The sequence below is a fragment of the Galeopterus variegatus genome, unplaced genomic scaffold (assembly GCF_000696425.1).
Source record: "Galeopterus variegatus unplaced genomic scaffold, G_variegatus-3.0.2 Scaffold15, whole genome shotgun sequence".
Taxonomy (NCBI): Eukaryota; Metazoa; Chordata; class Mammalia; order Dermoptera; family Cynocephalidae; genus Galeopterus; species Galeopterus variegatus.
The window spans coordinates 38,032-59,065 of NW_007726126.1; the positions used below are offsets into that span (position 1 = coordinate 38,032).

Consider the following 21,034-nt stretch of genomic DNA (forward strand, 5'->3'; position numbering starts at 1 on the left):
TTCAGGACCATAGCCCAGGAGTTTGCCAAGAAAGACTTCACCAACCTTCCTGATTCAGGCTTTTCTCCATTTCTCAGACCTTTTACCATGTTTGGAGAGTTCTCGTGATAGATCTTCACTTTCAAAGAGATTTCAAATTACTTAAAACCTAAAATTTGTTGTTGGAATCTAATGTTTGGATCTTTTTTACCACATTCCAGCCTAGGTCATTTATCCTATGCTTGAAAACCTCCAATGGTAGGGAATCTACAATTTCAACAGCATATTCTATCTTTGGTAACCTCATTTAAAGAGTTCTCAGTTATATTAAGTTCTATCACACGTTGCATCACAATAATTTGTTTATACATTTGCCTCCCCCTTCACCTCCCTCCCCTGCCAGACTTAGATTATGAATTCCTCAAGAACAAAGTTCATGATGTCTCATGTATTTCTCGATCCATAACATCTGGCCTGGCACAGAACAGGTAATCAATAAACTTACTGAACAAATGAACAAACAAATGAACAAATAAAAGAGCAAATCAATATACAAAGAATAAAAATTACTTGCATTTGGTAGTCCTAAATCCTATCTCTTAAAGCTATTCAGAAAAGTCCATTATCTCTTCCCCAGACAGAACTTTAGATACTTGAAATAATCTTTCAAGAACCCCCACCCCCAATCTATTTTCTCAATGCTAAACATCTCCAGTACTTTCAACTATATTCACATAACACAATTTTATGCTTTCCTGATCACTTCCCTCTGATCTTTCTTGGACTTAGGGTTTCTATACTACTTTTCAGTTTCCTTGCAGCTCTCCTATAGTTTCTCCACAAGTCTTTCCTCTCTTTACACTCACAGATCTCCTCACTGGACATTTTGTCCATCTGAACTCAGCACAATAATTAGCACATATGAAAACCTATACTATTTTAAACTTTGTTTACAGGAAAACAGGTCCAAAACATCAATCCTAAGGGAGAAGAAAGAAGAAATACACTCAACTATTGAATAAGGAGAGCCAATATATCTTAAATCTTTTAACATTTCTGTAGGCCAAAGGTTCGGGAGGATGAGAAACCAATGCCTTCTCAGACATGCTACAGTATAAAGCTAGGCCTGAGGCCAACATTTATAATGACAGCTCAGATGCCACTCTTCAATCCATCGTGGACAATAAATGGATACAGCAGACAGAAAGACAGACTGACCACATTTTACCAATGCCTCAGAAGCTCAAGGAGCCTAACAATTTATGAGCAACTAATTATACTGAAGTATTAATCAACTGAATGGCTCTATAATAAATATAGAATCACTGTGACGTTTCCAAAGGGTTACTAGGAGGATGATACATAAAAATATGACAGGAGTTAAAGTCAGGAGACCTGGATTTAAGTCCTGGCTCTGCTACTTCTTAGCTATGATCCTTAGAGTAGTCCTGTCACCTATGAGCTGCAATTTGATGTTTCCCACTATGCAACCTCTAGACCTATACTGGTCAAAAGGCAATCAAGGAGGGGAAGTGATTTGTGCCTCTTTTGGAGCATGCTATAAAAAGCATAAAGATACAGGGCTAGAGTGGAAAGAAGGGAAAGAAGAGACTTTTCAAGTAGCCACTATGTGTAAGGTACTTCACATACTGAATGAAAGTGGACACGACTTCAGGGAAGGAGAGTGCTTTCCAACAACTACCTCTGGATTCCATAGCCATTGGTATAAAACAGAAACAAGGTAATCAAAGATTTTAAGACGCATATAACATCACAGCCAGAGAGATATCCTTACAGGTCATCTAATCTGATCCCCTCATACTAAATGTAGGAATAATGAGGTTTAAAGAACAGGAAGAAATTGCCTTAGATCACACAGCAACTTAAAGGTACAGTAAGGACAGACCCCTCTTTAAGCACTTTAAAACTGTTAAAAGTTTTACTCATCCTTCATGGTGAAACCCATCTTTCATTTTAAACTCTCTGCCAAAGAATTTTCCAACCATACTGTTCTTGAGGTAATTCTGGCCCTTTTGTACCTTTTCTGACCTGAAATTTACTACTTCTTACTTATGTTTAGGTCAAATCTAGCCAATGGAAAATATAAAAATATATAAGCATTTTTGGGTTGGACTTGACATTTACTAAAAATCTACCATGAACTAAGCACCTGAGAAAATCAATGAATTTTTGCTTCTCAAATCAAAAAAATATAGTGTAAACATGGGGGTATGTCATTAAAGGCATGTGAAAGTTATATACAGCTTTTGCTGCACTTGCATGTTCTTCATTCAAGTTACAGTTCAAACAATAAACTTTTACTGAGTAGTTACATGCAAATGCTACGCTAGAAACCAGGAATAAATAAAAGAATAAAGAAATAGATAAACAAATGAATAAGATATGACCTGATCCTAGAGGCTCTCGCAGTCTAGTAAGTAAGAGGCAGGACATAGAAAACCACAATGCCAGGCCAAATGTGAACAGCGCTATAAAAGAATACAAACAGTAAAATGTCCAAACACACAGGAAGACTAGATTGAATTGGAGTGATCCATGAAGTTTCTCAAAAGAAGTTGTATTAAGAGTAGCAGCTTAAAGAATAGGTTATATAGGGACACGACAATCAACAACAAATTACTGTGTATCTTTGAATAGCTAGTCGAGATGATGTTGAATGTTCCCTACACAAAGATGACAAATGTTTGAGGTGATGGATATACTAAGCACCCTGATATGGTCATTGCACACAATATGAATGTACCCAAATATCATATTGTACTGCATAAATATATACAATTATCATGGGTCAATTAATAAAAATAAATTAAAAAGAAATAGTAGAATAGTAGTTACCAGAGGCAGGGAAAGGGGGGATGGGGAAAGGTTGGTAGACCAGCACAAAGTTACAAAGTTACAGTTAGACAATAAGTTCTGGTGCCCTAGGCTGACAATAGCTAATAATATTGTATTATATATTTCAGGACAGCCAGAAAAGAGGATCTTGAACGTTATAACCACAAAGAAATGACAAATGTTTAGGTGACAAATATGCTAACTATCTGAATGGGTCATTATACAATATATGCATGTATTAAAACAACAAACTGTACCCCATAAATGTGTACAATGAAAAAAAAGAAAGAAATAGGTCATATAGGTGGTCTTTAACTCTGGACTATTAGAATCCCCAGTGAGCTTTTTAAAACACCAGTGCTGAAATATTTAGGGAGAAGTGTGCTAGTATCTGCAATTTACTTTGAAATGCATTTTTTAAAAATAAGATGGGAAAAAAAAATAAATAAAAAATAAAAATAAAAATAAGATGGATTAACGGATGGACACAGGAATATATATATCAACCTATATACTATGAGGGTACTTATAAAAGTTCATGAAAAGATTTGTATTATCTTTCAATTCTACTTTTCTATGTACTTTCCGAAGTACCCTCATTTCCTAATAAAATGTTGGGGGGGAAACACCAATTCTTGAGCTCTACCCCCAGAGTCTCTGATTTAATTGATCTGGGATAGGTCCAGGCATTGGTATAGTAACCGGTCCCAAGAAAACAGACAATAAATAAATGAACAGTTTTGATAGAGAAAGATAAGGCAAATGCATCCTAGACCACAGAATAACCTAAATGTGAGAGTACAGTGTGGTAGAATGCAACATAAAGGCAGACTAAAAAACTGGGACACAAGATTACAGCAAGCCCTTTCACGTTCTGCACCACATACAGCACTAGTCAGAAAAATGGTCCCTCCTAAGCAGTTCTGGAGCTAGGCAATAAATGCCCCATGTTAAAAATAGAAGATGACACTGTTGATTAAAAAACAAGGCCGTGGAGAGATGACAATGAGAAAAGAGATGTTGCCTGGAGGAGGAGACCAGCTGCTATCCATCTGCACTGAGGACTCTGTGATGCCTCAGGCTCACAGAATGGAACCTGGAATTTAGGAGAGTCCTATTAAACTGCCTAACAGAGTTACTGAGTTTCCTCAAAGAGTAAGTTTCCTCAGAGAACCTCCTGGACTAACTAACCATCTTTACAGTTAGGATTTCAGTCATCATTTGGGGCTGATATTTTAATATTCACTAACATTAGAGGGCACTACAGAAAACTTGGGAATCTATTTGATAAGTATCATTTTTCTCATTCATTAATGCAAATATTTATTCATCACCTACTGATTGCCAGGCTATGCTAGGTTCTGAGGATAAAACAGTGAGCAAGTCAGAAGCAGCAGCAAAGTTTCAGAGACACTTCCAGTCCCCCAGGATCACACAGCTAGTGGGCAGTAGAGGCAGGGAACTGAAATGATGTCTATATGGTGACCAAACCATTATACCACACTTCACTGTTGACTCTACAGGCAAAGGGATGAACTAGACAATCTCTAATAACCTCTAGGTAACCCCTCAGGCCATTATTTAAAATGAAGGAGGGAAAGAAAAAGAAAGAAAACCTATTCTGTATACTAATCACATTTCTTAGTTTGAACAATCAAGAGCAGCTGCAACTGACATGACCAACACTCCACCCAGGACTGGGGAGTACTGTATGCCCTTGACACCTGGTTATGAGAATCTGATATTTAATTAATTCATGCCAAGAGGTTTTCTTTGGCATGGGACTGGAATGCTGCAGTCTTGAATTTGCTGAGGGATGTCCTAACACCAAAGACACTCCCACTATGCAGTCTCCAGCCACATGCTCTGGTTTAGTAATAAGAAAGCAACTGCTGGGGCAGCAGAGAAGAAAACTGTAGACTGTTTCTGGGCTGTTAGAAAAGCTACTTCAATTTCTGATCTTCAGTTTCCTCTTACATAAATTACACATAAGACTACCTATTTTACACAGTTATCATGAGAATGAAAAAGCATATATAAAAGTACTTAGCATGCTGCCTGGCTCAAAATAGATGTCCAGTAAATATTTGTTCCCTTCCCCAAACAATCTTTCTTATTTCATCACTACTATTCCCTGTACTTGTCATCCCAGTTCAATATGGTTTCATGCTCCTGCCTTTGTCCATGCTGCTCTCTCTGCCTAAAATGTCTCAACTTATCTACAAACTCCTACTCATTCTTCAAGGACCAACTTGACTCACTTCTTCTGTGGAACTCTCACAGAAGCCCCCAACACCATCTCTCCCCAAAATTTAATAGCCCTCCCTACCTCCATCTTTCCCCCAAATTTGATAGCATTTTATACATACTTACAGGCGGTAATTTCAAAATTTCATCATATCAACTATAATCCATACTTGTCTTCAGCAGGCCATGAATAACTCAAGGGACAAAACTGAGTCTGATTAATCTCTATGTCCCCAGGGCCCACCCAGCACAGACCCGGTACACAAAGGTTCACTGACTAAGACAGCTTGGTTTAGCAGGAAGGAAACACACACACACACACACACACACACACACACACACACACACACACACAGAGTAAATGGAAGGACCCTGAAGAATAAGCTAGTTATAGATCATTTTATGGGAACCTGAAACCCACAAGGGTATGCAGTCTACCTAAGATCACTAAATGAAACAGTGATAAGATATGACTAGTCTTTGATTATTCACACTCTTTCTACACTAATTATGAACTTGAGACAGAATGAACAAGGGGCTGTACCTGGGAGGCTTCTTACAGTTAGAGAGGTACGGAAGACGGAGAAGTGGAGTAGAAAAGGCAGAAAGATTTGGAGAGAGACTTAAGTTCACTTAGGCTGGCCCTATACCTCCACACCTCCCACCCCATCCACACCTGCAGATGGTCATTAGAGTTACTTCGAGAAACCAATACTTATAGGTTTTATAATACTCTCCCTCCCGTCTTGGGAAACTCCTGACCTGCTGCCCCAGTTGAATTATTCCCAACAGTTAAGGAAAGAATTCAAATTTAAGCTTCAAACTTTCAAACCTCCCCAGTGACCTGCACTGAGAAAACCTGAGGCCCTCACAATCTGAGAGCTGGAGGGAACCGAAAAGACCACTTGGTTGGACCTCCCAGGAAATGCTGGAAGCTATTCTGTCTCTTAGATAGTTGATCTTCCAGCCAATCTCTGCCTGAATGTATTCTGTGATTTCTCACACTGCCACATGCTGCCTCAAAGGAATAATTTCTCTTGAGGTGTTGACAACCACAGCATGAAAACGGACTGCCCTCCTTCCTCTAAAAGATAATCAGAACTAACCCAATCAATCCTCCAGAGTCCATTTATTTCAGTCATCCATGATCACACAAACTCTCATCCCCAATCTTTCCTGTATATTGTCTAATCTGACCAAATTCCCCACTCCTCTCCTGACTCTAAAGCCCTTCCACTATTTCCTTTGGAACTTCCCACTTGTCATTGGCTGACTCCCCTCTGCCTCCTCATCTTAAAAGAAACCTGGCTATCACCTGAAGAAAAGACTTCTCTAGCAGCCCTCTCATCTAGGGGCTATTTTCTCTCTCACAATCAATGTATTGATGTTGCCTTTAATGTTCAGTGCCATTTCTAAATCATATATTTCCCTTCCTCTTTTGAAAACCTTTATTTTCCTTTGAGTAGAATCCACTGGCTACTATCACACTTCTCTGCTGTCTACTACTCAATTTCTGGTCACTCCCACTCAAGGCTTTAAGTTCCTGGTTCAGTCTTCTTCTGTATGTACCCTTCCAGTTATCATTCTAGGTGACTCCAACAGCCACAATAATGACCCTATCAACACCCCGCCAACTCCATTTTCTGACCTCCAGTCCAAGTTACCCAATATTTCCATGATCACACCCTGGACCTTACCACCAAAATGTGCATCAACTCTAATATCTGAAATGAATCATATACAATCCAAACAGAATCTCCTATCTGTGTGTGTAGCTCACTTGCTCAAGAACTTCCACTATAATTTCTAGACCTCATTTTGAGCTCCAATAAACTATACATCAGTACCCCTGCCTGCACTTCTCTCTTTACCTAATCATCATCCATCAAAATCACTCAAATACCAAAAGCCATCAATCCCTTTGTCCTTCTCTCCCTTTCTAAAATTTAATTGGCAAAATCCCAGCTTTGGAATAGTAAAATTCAACTCTCTTCCTACCGTCTCTATACTGAAGCAGCTGAAAAGTCCTAGAGAATATTATAAAACCTGGTTAACTGCTTTCACTTGAAAGTTAAGATTGCCTTCTGTTTTGGTTTGAATGTGTTCCCCAAAGTTCATTTGCTGGGAACTTATAACCCAACGCAACAGTGTTGACAGATGGAACCTTTAAGAGGTGATTACAACATGAGGGCTCTGCTCTCAACACTTAATGACATTATAGCAGGAGTGAGTTAGTTATCTCAGGAGTGGGTTCCTGATAAAAAGATTAGTTTTTTCCCCCTTCCCTTGTCACTCTTGCTCTCTTGTGTCTCTTCTACCCTTCTGCCTTCTGCCCTGAGATGACACAGGAAGAAGGTCCTCACCAGATATAGCCCCTCAACTTTGGACTTTCCAGCCTCCAGAACTGTAAGAAATAAATTATTTTCTTTATAAATTACCTAGTCTGTAGTATTTTGTTACAGCAACACAAAACAGATGAAAACACCTTCCTACATGATCACCTTGCTTCAAACTGGCATTCAATTGGACATCTCATTCACCCTTCCCCTTTGCTGATGAGCTTACATTTTCAATGAAAAGACAGAAATCTTTGCAGAACTCCACCTTCCCACCCCCAAATCCACATGCCTCCTTGCATCTGCACCCACAATGTCCTTCTTCCCTCCAGTTACAATGATGATGTCCTTCCTCCCATCAAGCCATTCTCTCTTCTCCCTTCTACTCCTTCACTTGTACTCCCTCTCACCTGGAATGATCTCCTCTTTCAGCTAAATCAACCTTTCCTTCTCTGTTGAATATATTCAGACATTCAACAAATATTTATTGAGTATCTATAAGGTACCAGTACTAACCTAGTTGAACAAGACAATGTCCCTGTGCTCATGGGGTTCATTCATAGTCTAGTAAGAGAAACAGACAAAGAAATAAGCAAGTAAATACACAATGTCAACCCTATATGTATGTGTGAATATTGGCAGGGGTAGGGGGAATGGTACATAAAATAAGGTAATCAGGACAGGCTTCTCAGAGAAAGAGACACTTAAGAGCTGAATGAAATAAAATAGCAAATCACTGTAATATCTGCAAAAAAAGCATCTTAACCGGAAGGAGCAGTAAGCACATATGCCTAGGTGAGAATATACTGCGAACATAGAATAGCAAAAGGCCAAAGAGACTAAAGTTGAGTAAACAGGAAGAAATGTGATGAGACTGAGATTAGAGATGTAGCCAGAGGTCAAATTGTGCAGGGCCTTATAGGCTGCAATAATAACTTTGGATTTTGTAGCAAGTATGGGAAGACACTGAAGCATCTGCAGCAGTGATTTTTAAATAAACTCTGGCTGCAGAGGACAACAGACTGCAGGGGAGCAAAGGAGAAGTGTAAAAACTATTAAGAAATTATTATGATAATCCAGGTGAAAACTGATGGTGGCTTATGTGATTGGCAGTAGGTATAGAAAAGCATTTCAAAGATAGATACATTTTGAAGGTAGAGAGAAATGGCTTAGAGATTGGATGTAGCATATGAGAAAAAAGGAAAAGTCAAGGTGACCTCTAATATTCGGCCCGACCTGAGAAATACTGGGTGAATATAAACATGCTGTAGTGTCTCCTATTCAAAGACAGACAGACAGACACACACACACACACACACACACACACATCCCTCCCTTGACATCCATACCCTCCTCCAAACACCACTTATTTATTTGTTCCCCTTCATAGCAAAGTTTCTCAAAAGAACAGTCAAGTAAAACTATCTCTACTTCCCCCCCTTCTGTTTGTCAACTAACACTACCATTTCACCAAAAGTAGTCTTGTCAAGATTGCCAATCATCTCCATCTTCCCAAATCAAATGGTCACTTTTCTGTCCTTACCTCTCTCAAACTCTCAGCAGCATTCCCTTCTCTCAAATACTCTATTTTCTTGGCTTCTGAGGAAGCACACTCACTTTCTCTGTATCTTTCTGTCTACCCCTATCGCCTTTGCAGACACCTATCTTCCACATGTCCAATGCCTGGAACCTCATACACTACACTTGCCCCAAGATGATCTCATCTATTCCTGTGGCTTTGCATACCATGAGTAAGTTGATGCCCAAGTTTCTATTTCTATACCAAACAGCTCTCTTTCAGACTAATAACTAATAATCAGACAACTCCACCTACATTTCTTATCAGTACCTCAAACCTAACAGGACCAAATGGAACTCTTGGTTTTCACATTTATTATGAGTTCTAATTACACATTTTTACTTATTATACATCTCCCTCAATAAGCTTCACAACAGAGCAACTAAGTCTGTTCTGTTTACCAATGAATACCTAGCAATTATATAAGGCTTGGAAAGAATAGGTACTCAGTAGGCACTAAGATTTACTAGACCCTGTCTCTGCCCTCAAAAGACTCAGACTAATGGGAGAGGCAAATATAAACTATAATAACATACAGTATGGTAAATGCCTCTATTGAGTGGTGAGAGGAAGCACACATATGCTGCATGAATACAGAAGGGCCCATAATAGCCTAATAGGGAGTACTTTCCTGAGAAGGTGACTTCAGAGTTTATTTTTGCAGGATAAGAATAAGTATAACTATTAAGTGCCTACTATATAATTATAATTTTTTTATATAATTATTTTTAAACTTTATAATAATCCTTCAAGGTAGATATAAATATCTTCCCTTTTATATATGAAGCTTAGAGATTAAAAATCAGGTAACTAGTAAGTGATAGAACCAGGATTTGAACTGAAGTCAATCTACTTTTAAACCTACCCCATCTTTTTGCTATATCACAAGGACTCACTAAAAATATCTTTTATACTTGCCACCTACTATCTGTATGACCTTAAACAAAGCACTCTTGTACACCTCTTAGCTTCCATTTTGAGCATGGGACTCAATTACCAGTCCCTAAAGCCTTCTCTATCCATCTCCCTCGTTTTCCAGTATTCATTAAGTATTGAGGCTCAGTTTTAAACTAGTCAGTAGCAACTGTAAGCTTTCAGGTTACAGCATCTGGGCATTTTTTCACAGCTTAAAAATGCATTCAGGATCAACCACATTAACATCTGTACAGCACTTTACAAAGCATTTTCACACATTCATTATTTCATCTGATCCTTGCCAACCCTACAAGGTGTTAAATCCCTATTTTACAGAGGCCAATGAAGCAAAATGCCTAGCCTAGCTGCATGTGGTCTCTAGACTCTACAGCCCCACCAGAAATTGAATTTAAGAAAATAGAGGGGCTAGTAGGGGAGGAAGATATCAAATGACTCAGAAGGAGTTCAGTACCGAGTCACCCATGTGGTCTGGAGTCTGTTTCCCTTCCAAGTGTTTGGCTATGGCACAGTCATCTACCACATGGAACTAACTGTTCTTTTTTCCACATCAGCAGTATCTATAGTCTAGCCCCAAAGATAGGCAGAAAAGAATATAAGAAAACTCTTTGTACAGTATATGTGCACACAGGGTCAGGAAATAGTGTAAGAGAATCGATATCACCTTTAGAGAAAACTTGAGTTTAGGTCTCAGCTTTGCCACTGACTTGGTGAATCAAAGTTCCCTCCTCTGCATTATCACAGCCCCATGTGCTACAACAATTACCACATGAGGTTCCACACTCTTGACCTGTATTTGAGAGCAGCAACTAAGTCCAATTTCCATTTTTTGCATCCCCAGCACCTAGCACCATAACTATCATAGAGTAGATGATTCAGAGAATGTTTGATAATGGATGGATGCCACATCCAAAGCTTTTTGTATATATACACATTCCACATTCTAGTCTAGACAGTGAGTGCCAGTTACACAGCAACCTGATCATTCTCATCTCTGCTTTCTCTCTAATTCCCCCACTTTGGGAACAATGGTCAAGAAAAATTTGCTGAGTAGAAATAAACCAATCAAAAAAGCCAGCTTTCAGAAGAGGAAGAGAATTAACCTATAATCTTTCCTTCCACACCGATCCCTACCTCCAAATAACCCCTATCTTGCCCAGGCCACCCTCTTGTTCAACAGAACCCTGTCTTCTCCCCCAGGCCTCCTCCTCCTCCTCTCCCTCTATGCTACCCCTGCTATTCCCCCTCTTCTTCCCTGGGCTCTCAGGTCAACTTCCTTTTCTCCAGGTCAGTAGTGCCTCCGAGCTGCCAAAGAGTCTTTGGTAATCTCCCAGTTACACATCACTAAAGAAAATTAGAGCCTCTGCCCAGCCTTACTTGACACTCTTGCTCTCCTCCCACTCTAGTCTTCAAGCCCCCCACTGCCCTTCTTGCTTATTCCCTACTGCCTACTTGCTGCCCCCACCCCCTAGGAAGAAGGTGGGGGACAAAACCAGGAAAAAGAATAGCTTACTGGCAGGACCACAGCAAGGTATGGAGTCAGTAAGGAGAGAGACAGCATGTGGGGAAGACAGAATTTGGAAGAGAAAGCTAGAAGCAAGGGAGTTTAGGTAGGAAACAGAATGTTTGGACCTCACAATCAATGCAAAGGTCCCTAAAAACCAGTAACTCACTAATAATTAGAAAGCTTAACCAAAAATTCTAAGAGAAAAAGAGAAGAAAACCTAACCAAGAGAAGGAAGGAAAAACTGGCAATGGAGGGAGAGAGATAAGAAAGGGGAAAGAAGCATGAGGGGAACAGGAAGAAAAGAGAAAGTGGAGGTGGTAGAATAGATGGGTAGGGAGCAAGGCAGGAAAAATGATCAAGAGAAGGAAGGAGGAGGAAAAGTGAAGACAGGAAGAAGAAAAGCCATGGAAAAACTGGGGGGAGGAAGGAGGTCCAATAACCAAGCTAGGTTAGTATCAGGTCTGATATGAGTTTCTTGCTGCCAGGTAATAAAGGAGGAAGGAATTATAGTGATTAAGACATTACACAGCCACAAGGTCTGTCATTAACTTAGCAGCGTAAGGAGGGGGTTCCAGAGAAAACAGCTTAGTTTAAAGCTATTTTATACCTAAGGATAGAAATTAGCCAGTTCAGAGAAAAATCATTAACATACCTTGACCTACTTCTTCCCAACCACACCTCCCTACACCTAACAAACCTACACAACAACACTAAAATAAGCATCAGCATTCTCAGCCTCTGCCTGTCCCTGAAGTCACTGGGTCCTAAACAGACCAGCAAGATGTTATTCAAAGGGCTGGCTGAAAGACAGGATACCAAGGTCGGCTTCCCAATTTTGCCTCTGTCTCCTACACTGTTGAGGGGAACATCTCTGTAGCCCATTCTAGGGCTTTAACCAGCTCACCTTTCCAAAAGACTGTTTGACAGGCTGGGAAAATCAGTTACAAACAGAATGTCACGCCCTTTACTGCACAAATAAGGAAACTGAGGCACACAGAGGCTGCCCAAACAGAAACAGTTCCCCAGGTCTCCTATCTCCCAGTTCACTCTATCTCTTAATAGTGAAAAGACCCCATTGTCCCAGCATGCCAGCAGCTAAGCCAAGGCATAGGAAAGCATCACCCTGATTGCCAAGCAGAATAGTGCTTGCAAAAGAGTGGGGCTGCTGAAGCACAGCAGTTCCCCAAAAGTGCAGCTTCCTTTTCACACCCTTCCCTGGCCAGAGCCCAGATTCCAATGCAGGCCTAGCCCTGGGTGGGCTCATCTGGAGGTTCAACCCTCAGCCCCTTCTCTCATTTAGGGTCCCTTAAGGTAAAGGGAATGTAATGTGCCCCCCAAAATCTATCAAACCCCACTTCACCATTCCCCGGAAGCCAGCGGAGATCCCCTAGGGCTCAGCTCAGCCGGGCGAGCCCCAGGCAGGGCCGGCATTACCTGGTGGGGGGAGCTGGCCCCGGCATCTCTGGCAATTGTTTCTGTCACACAGCCGCACCTCCTCCAGCCCGGGGCCCGGTTCACGCAAGGCCCCAGACCCACTGGCTCCACTCGGTTCGGCTGGGCCAGGCTCCCAGCTGCAGAGCCGCCCAGTTCCCGAGGTGCAGCACGCTCGCGCCCTGCGGGCGGCAGGGAAGGCGCCGTATAGGGGTTGGCGAAGCAGAAGGGGCGGGGGAAGAAGGGAGAGAAGGAGGCGGGAGGAAGCTGCGCGCTTCTCTTTTCTGCAAAGCGCTGAGGGCGGGGAGATGGCTACCTTCCCACTGTCTTAGCTATTCTCCTTCACCCAGTCTCCAACAGGAGGTAATTTCTCACTGGAGCCGGGCTTTCCAGGACCTGTCAGAATCCTGGGTGAGCCCCAGAGTCAAGGAAGACAACCAGATCTCCTCCCTGCCTTAGTTTCTACAGCTGAGTATAGAGCAATCTTTTCCTAGGATTCCTCAAGTGGGAACTAGGATTCCCTCAGAATAGGCTTCAGGGAAAGAGATGCACCTCTCTCCCCAAACCCCCCAAAGGCGTCAGGTTCTAATTCTAATGCCCCAGGGAAAACACTAGGTGGGCCCTTATAGCTGCTTCTAAGCAAAGAAGGTTCAGCAGCAGCTACCATTTATTAAGAGCTATTGTGTACCAGGTGCTTTAGAAACATATGTCTACCTCAAAACAACTTTATGAAGTAGGCACTGCATCAATACCCATATGTCAAAACTCAGGTCTAGGGAGAATGTGGTCGCATACAATAAGTATTTCTTAAGCACCTATTGCGTATCAGGCATTGTAATGGAACTTGAGCTAAACACATTATAGAACATTTACCAACCCTGGCCCAGACACCCTAAATGCCAGGAACGCCTTCCAATAATTGTGACAATAAAAACACCCTCACGCATTTCCAAATGCTCCCTAGGAGGCAGTATTACCTAGCCATGCACCATCCCTGCCTTTGCCCTGCTCTTGAGAGACATGACAAGAGTCAGATTATGCAGTCTCTTCCAGGTCATAATTAGGAGTTTGGGTTTCGTTCTAAGTTTTAGCAATGGTAAGTCCTTGGAAAATTTTTAAGGAGAATGTCAAGATCTAACTTACTTTTTTAAAAGATCACTGACTTCTCAATGGAGAATTGGAGGGGAGAAGGTAGAAATAAGAAAACAAGTTAGTAGATTATTTCAGAGCTCCAGACAACTAAAGATGGTAATGATTTAGAGTAATACATTGTGAGATAAGACGAAAAGATGCATATTCTAAAGTACAGCTTGGAAGATGAAGCAGCAGAACTTGGTGTAAGACATCATGTGGTGGGTAAAAGAGTGCAGTGACCTCCCCAAGACCACACATCTGGCAAATGGCTGAATCATCTGGGTCCTGGTCTGACTCCTAAGCCTATGCTTATTTATTTATTTCTCTCTGCCATGCTGTTTATGAGACCACTATTAGTCATCTATCAACTACTGTATCCCTCTCTCTACTACCTGGCAAAGAGCAGGTAAACAGCATTAAGCCTGATGAATGAAACAAGTGTGCTATAGAAAACTTTGTAGTATTTCTCCATCTTCCCTGACAGATATGTATACCTCCATTCAATGTGTCCAAATTAGTCTAACTGCACAAAGTGCAGGGGAAGAACTAAATGAGGAAAGAAAGAACCCAGCTCTTCTGTTAGGTATTGTTCAGCCTTCCCAGGCCCTGAGTACTTGTGCTGCTCCAACTAACAGAGGTCCCAAACAGGGAATTTCTTGAAGATTCCCACATTAAAGAAAGATCAATAATACAGACTGGGGGATATGCTGTACTCCAAGAATTCAGCTTTGAAACAGTTTTAAGATGTTCTTTTGACCTCACATCATTGTCCTTCATCCCAATTTATACAGGATGCATGAGAGCCAGTCCTTTGCTTTCGATACAGCCTTTGAAACTAATGATCAATAATCATAGCATCTGATATTACCCAACTTCCTACCCCATGTTGTACCCTCTTATAGGTGTTCTTCCAGGTTTTGCTGGAACATGTGCAGGAACAGGGAGCTCACTTTCCACTAGCACTATGAGACAGTGCTTCTTCACATTCAACCAGGTGCCTCTCTATAAACTTCCAATTCTGCTCCTGGAGAAACTCAGAAAACGTCCTTCGGGGCAAGTCACTTTCAAGGCTTTCATGTATGTGTGTATGCTGATGTATTAAGCCTCTCCACTTTTTCTCTCCTCCAGCATAAATACACCCAGTTCTTTCAATTGTGCATTCATTCAACAACTATTTAAGAATCTTGAGCAAGCCACTGGGGATTGACACATAAATGAATATGACCACAGAGTTTATGGTGAGTTCAAGGAGTTTATGGTCCTATGGTTTAGTATTGTGGTTTTCAATTCTCCCTGTGCACCAGAACCACCCAGTAATATGGTTTAAATGTTTGTCCCTTCCAAAGCTCATGTTGAAGCTTAATTCCCATTATGGAATTTGAAAGGTGAAGCCTTTAAGAGGTAATTGGACCATGAGGGCTGCCCTCACGAGTGAATTAATCCATCCACGGATTAATGGGCTATCATGCAAGCAGACTGTTGGTTTTATAAAGAGAAGAAGAGAGCAAGTGAGGCTGCTTTTGTCTCCTCGCCATGTGATGCTCTGCACCACCTCAGGACTCTGCTGAGGGTCCCCACCAAGAAGTCCCTCACCAAGTCCTCAACGTTGGACCTGCAAGCCTCCAAAACTATAAGAAATAAATTTCAGTTTCTTATAAATTACCCAGTTTCAAATATTCTGCTACAAATGACAGAAAATGGACTAATACACCTAGGAAGCTCTAAAAACATATAAATATACTGGAGTCCCAGCAGAGATTTTTGACTTAACTGGTCTAGGATGTGGCCTATGCAATCTATCTTTATCAATACAACTATAGCTACGTAGATATCTATCAGAGGGTTGACACTACCCAACTTCATAACTTACTGATCAAGACAGTGTGGTTTTAGCAACAATGGGATTGAATAGAGAACTTGAAATAGACCCACACAAATGGGATCAACTAATCATAAAATAGCAAAAGAAATTCAATGAAGAAAGGATAGTTTTTTCAATAGATTGTGCTAGAACAAGTAGAAATCCACATGCAAAAAAAAGAATCTAGACACAGACTTCCCACTTTTCACAGAAATTAATTCAAAATGGATCATACACCTAAATGTAAAATGCAAAATTATAAAACGTCTAGAAGATAATGCAGGAGAAAATCTAGAGTATCTTGGGTTGACAATGGCTTTTTAGATACAACACCAAATGCGCAATCCATGAAAGAAAAAGTTGACAAGTTAAACTTGATTAAAATTTAAAACTTCTGTTCTGCAAAAGACAATGTTAAGAAAATGAAAAGACAAGCCACAGACCAGGAGAAAATATTTGCAAAACACATCTTTTAATAAAGGATCTGTATTCAAAATACACCAAAAAATTCTTAAAACTCAACAGCAAGAAAACAAACAACCCAATCAAAAACTGGGCAAAAGATCTGAACAGACACCTCATCAAAGAAGATACACACTTGACAAACAAGCATATAAAAAGATGGTTAACATCATTTGTCATTAGGGAACTGCAAATTAAAACAACAATGAGATACCACTAAATACCTATTCGAATGGCTAAAATCCAAAACGGTGACAACACCAAATGCTGCTGAGGATGTGAAGCAACTCTCATTCATTGCTGGTGGAAATGCAAAATGGTACAACCACATTGGAAGATAGTTTGGCAGTTTCTTACAAAGGTAAATATAGGCTTATTATAAAATCTAGCAATTGCATTCCTAGATATTTACCCAAATGAGTTGAAAACTATGTTTACAAAAATCTGCCAACGAACGTTTATTGCAGCTTTATTCATAATTGCCCAAAATTGGAAGCAACAAAGATGTCTGTCCTTTAATAGGTGAATGAATAAACTGTGGTATGACCACAGTGGAATATTATTGGCAATAAAAAGAAGTGAACTATTAAGGCACAAAAAGACATGGAAAAGCCTTAATGTAGACTGCTAAGTAAAAGAAGCCAGTCTGAAGAGGCTGGTTCCAACTATATGATATTCTTGAAAAGGCAAAACTACAGAAACAGTAAAAAGATCAGTGGTTGCTGGGGATTCGGAAGGTGGGGGCAGGGGTAAAGGATGAATAGGTGGAGCACAAGACATCTTTACAGCAGTAAAACTACTCTGTATGATACTATAATGGTGGATATGTGACATTATGCCTTTGTCAAAATCCACAGAACTAATCAACACAAAGAGTAAACCCTAACATAAACTATGAACTTTAGTCAATAATAATGTATCGATATTGGTTCATCAATTTTACTACACTAATACAAGATGTTGACAATAAAGGAAATGGGGAGCAAGGGGAAAGGGAGCTCTCTGTACCTTCTGCTCAATTTTTCTATAAAACTAAAACTGCCCTAAAAAATAAAGTCTATTAAAATAAAATTAAAAATAAAGGAAAAGTATCAAGCAAAAAAAAAAAAAAATATGGAAACAAAGACATACAATACAAAGCTCATTTTCTTTTTTATTAGATTTATTAAACATAAAATTACTGTCAAATTGCTATAAAAGTTTCTAAATACTCACAATTTCTGTGCTCATCTCATTGCAGATTAGGAACAGTGCAGACTAGAATTTGAGTAATGGCGACCTAGGGAACCCTCCACTAAACAGAGTCCTGTTTGCAATGACCCTCTTACCTGAGGGGAAAATGATACTCAAATGCAGTTTGTCCCCTACAAAACATAGTGACACGATCACCTCTTTTCTCTGTACTTAGTACTTCCAACAATTCAGTATGAAGTTGCTTTAAATTTTTAGCCACTGCAATGCCTCTGGTTGACATTGAGCTTAGGGAACCAAAACCACCATTTTCATAAGAATAGCATCATGCTAAGTCTCCTCCAGCCTGCCCATATGTTGCCATTTCTTTGAGACTTAAAATGCGGAACTTCACTGTCATCCTCTTAAAATTTGTATTGTTGATTTCAGCTCATCTTTTCAAGCTCTGTGTGAGTGTGTGTGCGTGCCATCTCGCATATCAGTTTTATCTTCCAGTCTTTGTCACCTATAAATCTAGTAAGTATGCCATCTCTTTAAACATCAAACATCTACCATGTGCCATCTGCCATGTGTGTACTAGGTTTTAGGAATTAAAGATGATTAGAAATGGCTCATATCTCCAGGAAATCACCCCTAATAGGGGAAGTTGGCATCTTGTATAAAACTAAAAAGTGCTGCACTAGAACACTGAATAAATGAAATAAAATAGGATTGGGTAGAAGAAACTACAAAATATTTATTGCACAGTATTAGGCAAGACCTCTAATATATTCTGCAGGAAAGATCAAGTTCAGGCATCTTCTATTTTATATTTCAGTTCTGAAAAACCACATGCTGGTTTGGTTATAGAAGGCTAACTAGCTGGCTCATACACTGTCTCTTTCAATGGTGGGTGCTGCTATAGGAAGCTTGGCTAAGTTTGGCTCCCTCTGATGAAACATAAGACTTATGAAATGGAGGCATGTTGGTAAGGTGCCAGCAGTTCTATTTTCTTCCTTATAACCAAGGAAGAAACAATTGGCTAAAGAAACGAAAAAGCAGAATCAAATGAGGTAGAAGGGACTTTAGAGATGAAGTTGTACATTCAAAGAAAGAAATTAAATCCTAGATATCAAATGATGTGCTGAAGTTATGTAAGTTAGCAGTTAACTTGTTTTAAGTGCAATAACTCCTTGCACTTACTTAGTCCTTTGGTTTTGAAAGTAAATAATTTACAAATTACACTTATAATCCATGGACCTTGGCCAGCAATGTTTTGTCTATATGGTCATCTTAGGACTAACCAGGCCCTTCAAAGTCACTCATCTGGCCTCTGCAGGCATATGAGTTTGCAACCCCTGCTAAATCTAGTATAAACACTAATTATCAATAATATTTAGAAAATTTGGGTTTGTTTAAAGACTACAGCTTCCAACCTAATGGCTTATGTATTTAACTGATGACTACTGTGATTGAAGTACTTACATGATTTGAAAATAATTGTTTTTATTTGATTCTTTTGTAAACACAAATAATTTTAAGAACAATACATTTACTGGATGAAAATTATAATCTTCTGATACTACCAGTTAAATGTACGAGGAAATCAGTCAACAATGATGATTTTGATTTTATAATAATAATCTAATATGCCATTCTTCGTAGTAATTACATGGCAGGGCCAGTTGTCAAGGATATTCTCTGAAATGAGGTGGAGTATAAAATAAATAATAATAATAATAGCACACAAAAATACTGTAAGTAAAGAAACAGGCAAAGGAGAGATGGAAATTTAAAAAACAGGTAAACTCTACTTAGTAGCAGTTGGTCCCACCACAGCCACCACCACCTCCCACCACACACACACAGTACATTTCTTATAGCTCGTCTCACTTAAAACTGATTATCTGTTACCCTTAGTGAAGTATGTGTAGCTTGATGGGACAAGCCTAGCACAGTGTAAGGCATAGTAAATGCTTGATAATAGTTTGCTTAAATAAACAAACCAAAGTGAGTTAAAAAGAGCAGTTAGCATTTTGGTTTTTATAAAGTAGAAACTGAGGTGACTTTCCAAAATTCTAGTTAAGACTGTAATAAGGATATTCTTGATTTTCAATTGAGTCCCCTTTTTACCACATTGTCCTCTCCTAGGACTGGTCAGTGTACATAAGGAGGAGTCCCAGACTAGGAGTCAGAGGTCCCTGTTGTCAGACAAGCCACTTAACTTCTCTGAGCATCAATTTCCTCATTTGTCAAATGGGAACAATCACACTATCTATCCTTCTCTGAGCACATTGTTAAGATTGCAAATCTAGTAAATATCAGAGCTGGAATTAAAATTCAGGACTATGACATCCTATAGAGCTTTCCATGCTGCTTCCCAAACAATTATAGAATAAAAGCCTTTATTCCTCTTTAATTTCAATAACACTAGCAAAATGGAACAGTACTAATCTTCAGTTGGAAACATCCCATTGTTCTCTCAAGCCAAATCAGCCCAAGAGTTAGCCTTGTAGGTAAGTACACCTTGATTGAACCCCTGTGGAGGCAAAAATTGAATACGTATATTTGAAAATGTTCTGATCTCAACTTTGAAATTATTTTAGCTAGACTGAAAACATGACACGAAAAGCGAAAGTGAACAGTCCAATTTTTAATTATTTATTACTATTATTATGAAAAACGAAGGAGCCTAGGCTTTGAAATCAGACAGTTCACAACCTAAATGTCCTTTGTTGGACAACTGGATAAGGAAAATGTGGTATAGTTACACAATGAAATACTACTCTGCCATAAAAAAGAATGAAAAACTGCCATTTGCAGCAACATGGATGAACTTAGAGAAAATTATGTTGAGTGAAATATGCCAGGCACAGAAAGAGAAATACCACATGTCCTCACACATAAGTGGGAGCTAAAAAATAAACAAAAAAAATAAAAGAAATAAAGATACAACAATCACAATAATACATTAAACTTTCAAAAGGAGAGAATAGAAATGAAGTTACCAGAGGAGGGAAAGGGGGAGGGGGGGAAGAGGAGGGGAAGGAGGGAAGAGGGGAAGGAGGTAAGAGAGGAATTGGTAAAGGGCCATGAAAAACTACATATTGTTGAATATACTAATTATCCTGATGAGCATCACATATTGCACACAGGTATTGATATTCAACTCTGTACCCCACAGATACGTACAATCAACTATGTTACAATTAAACAAAAAAAAAAGAAAGAAGTCAGACAGTTCAAACTTAGGTAGAAAAGAAAGCCTGAACAAAGGTCTAGAGGAATGAATGAGCAGAACAAGAGAGGTTCAAGATGCTGCTATTGCTGAAGCATGTGGGGTTGGTAGTGAGATCTAAAAAAACATAGTTTCCTAACTTTCTCTTCCTCCCAAGACACCCCCACAACCTGTAAGGAATCTAGCCTGTGCTGCTTCCTTTCTCCCTATGGTACCTACACAGCCCCAAACAATGCAGATTGGTAAGTAACTGAGAAAGTCTAAAACACTCTTTTGCTGACACTTCAGCCTTAGTGGCTCT

The 21,034-nt window shown here is 39.7% G+C and overlaps 1 protein-coding gene across 1 annotated transcript in view; it reads right to left on the reverse strand.

Annotated features, from left to right (window-relative positions):
- LOC103585248 (serine/threonine-protein kinase PAK 1-like) overlaps positions 1–13,033 on the reverse strand; it is a gene marked incomplete at its 3' end in the record, with an annotated part of 40,018 nt that extends 26,985 nt beyond the window's left edge. The window contains exon 1 of the mRNA XM_008566158.1: positions 12,872–13,033. The remainder of the gene's footprint in view (positions 1–12,871) is intronic.
- Positions 13,034–21,034: the final 8,001 nt, after the last annotated feature.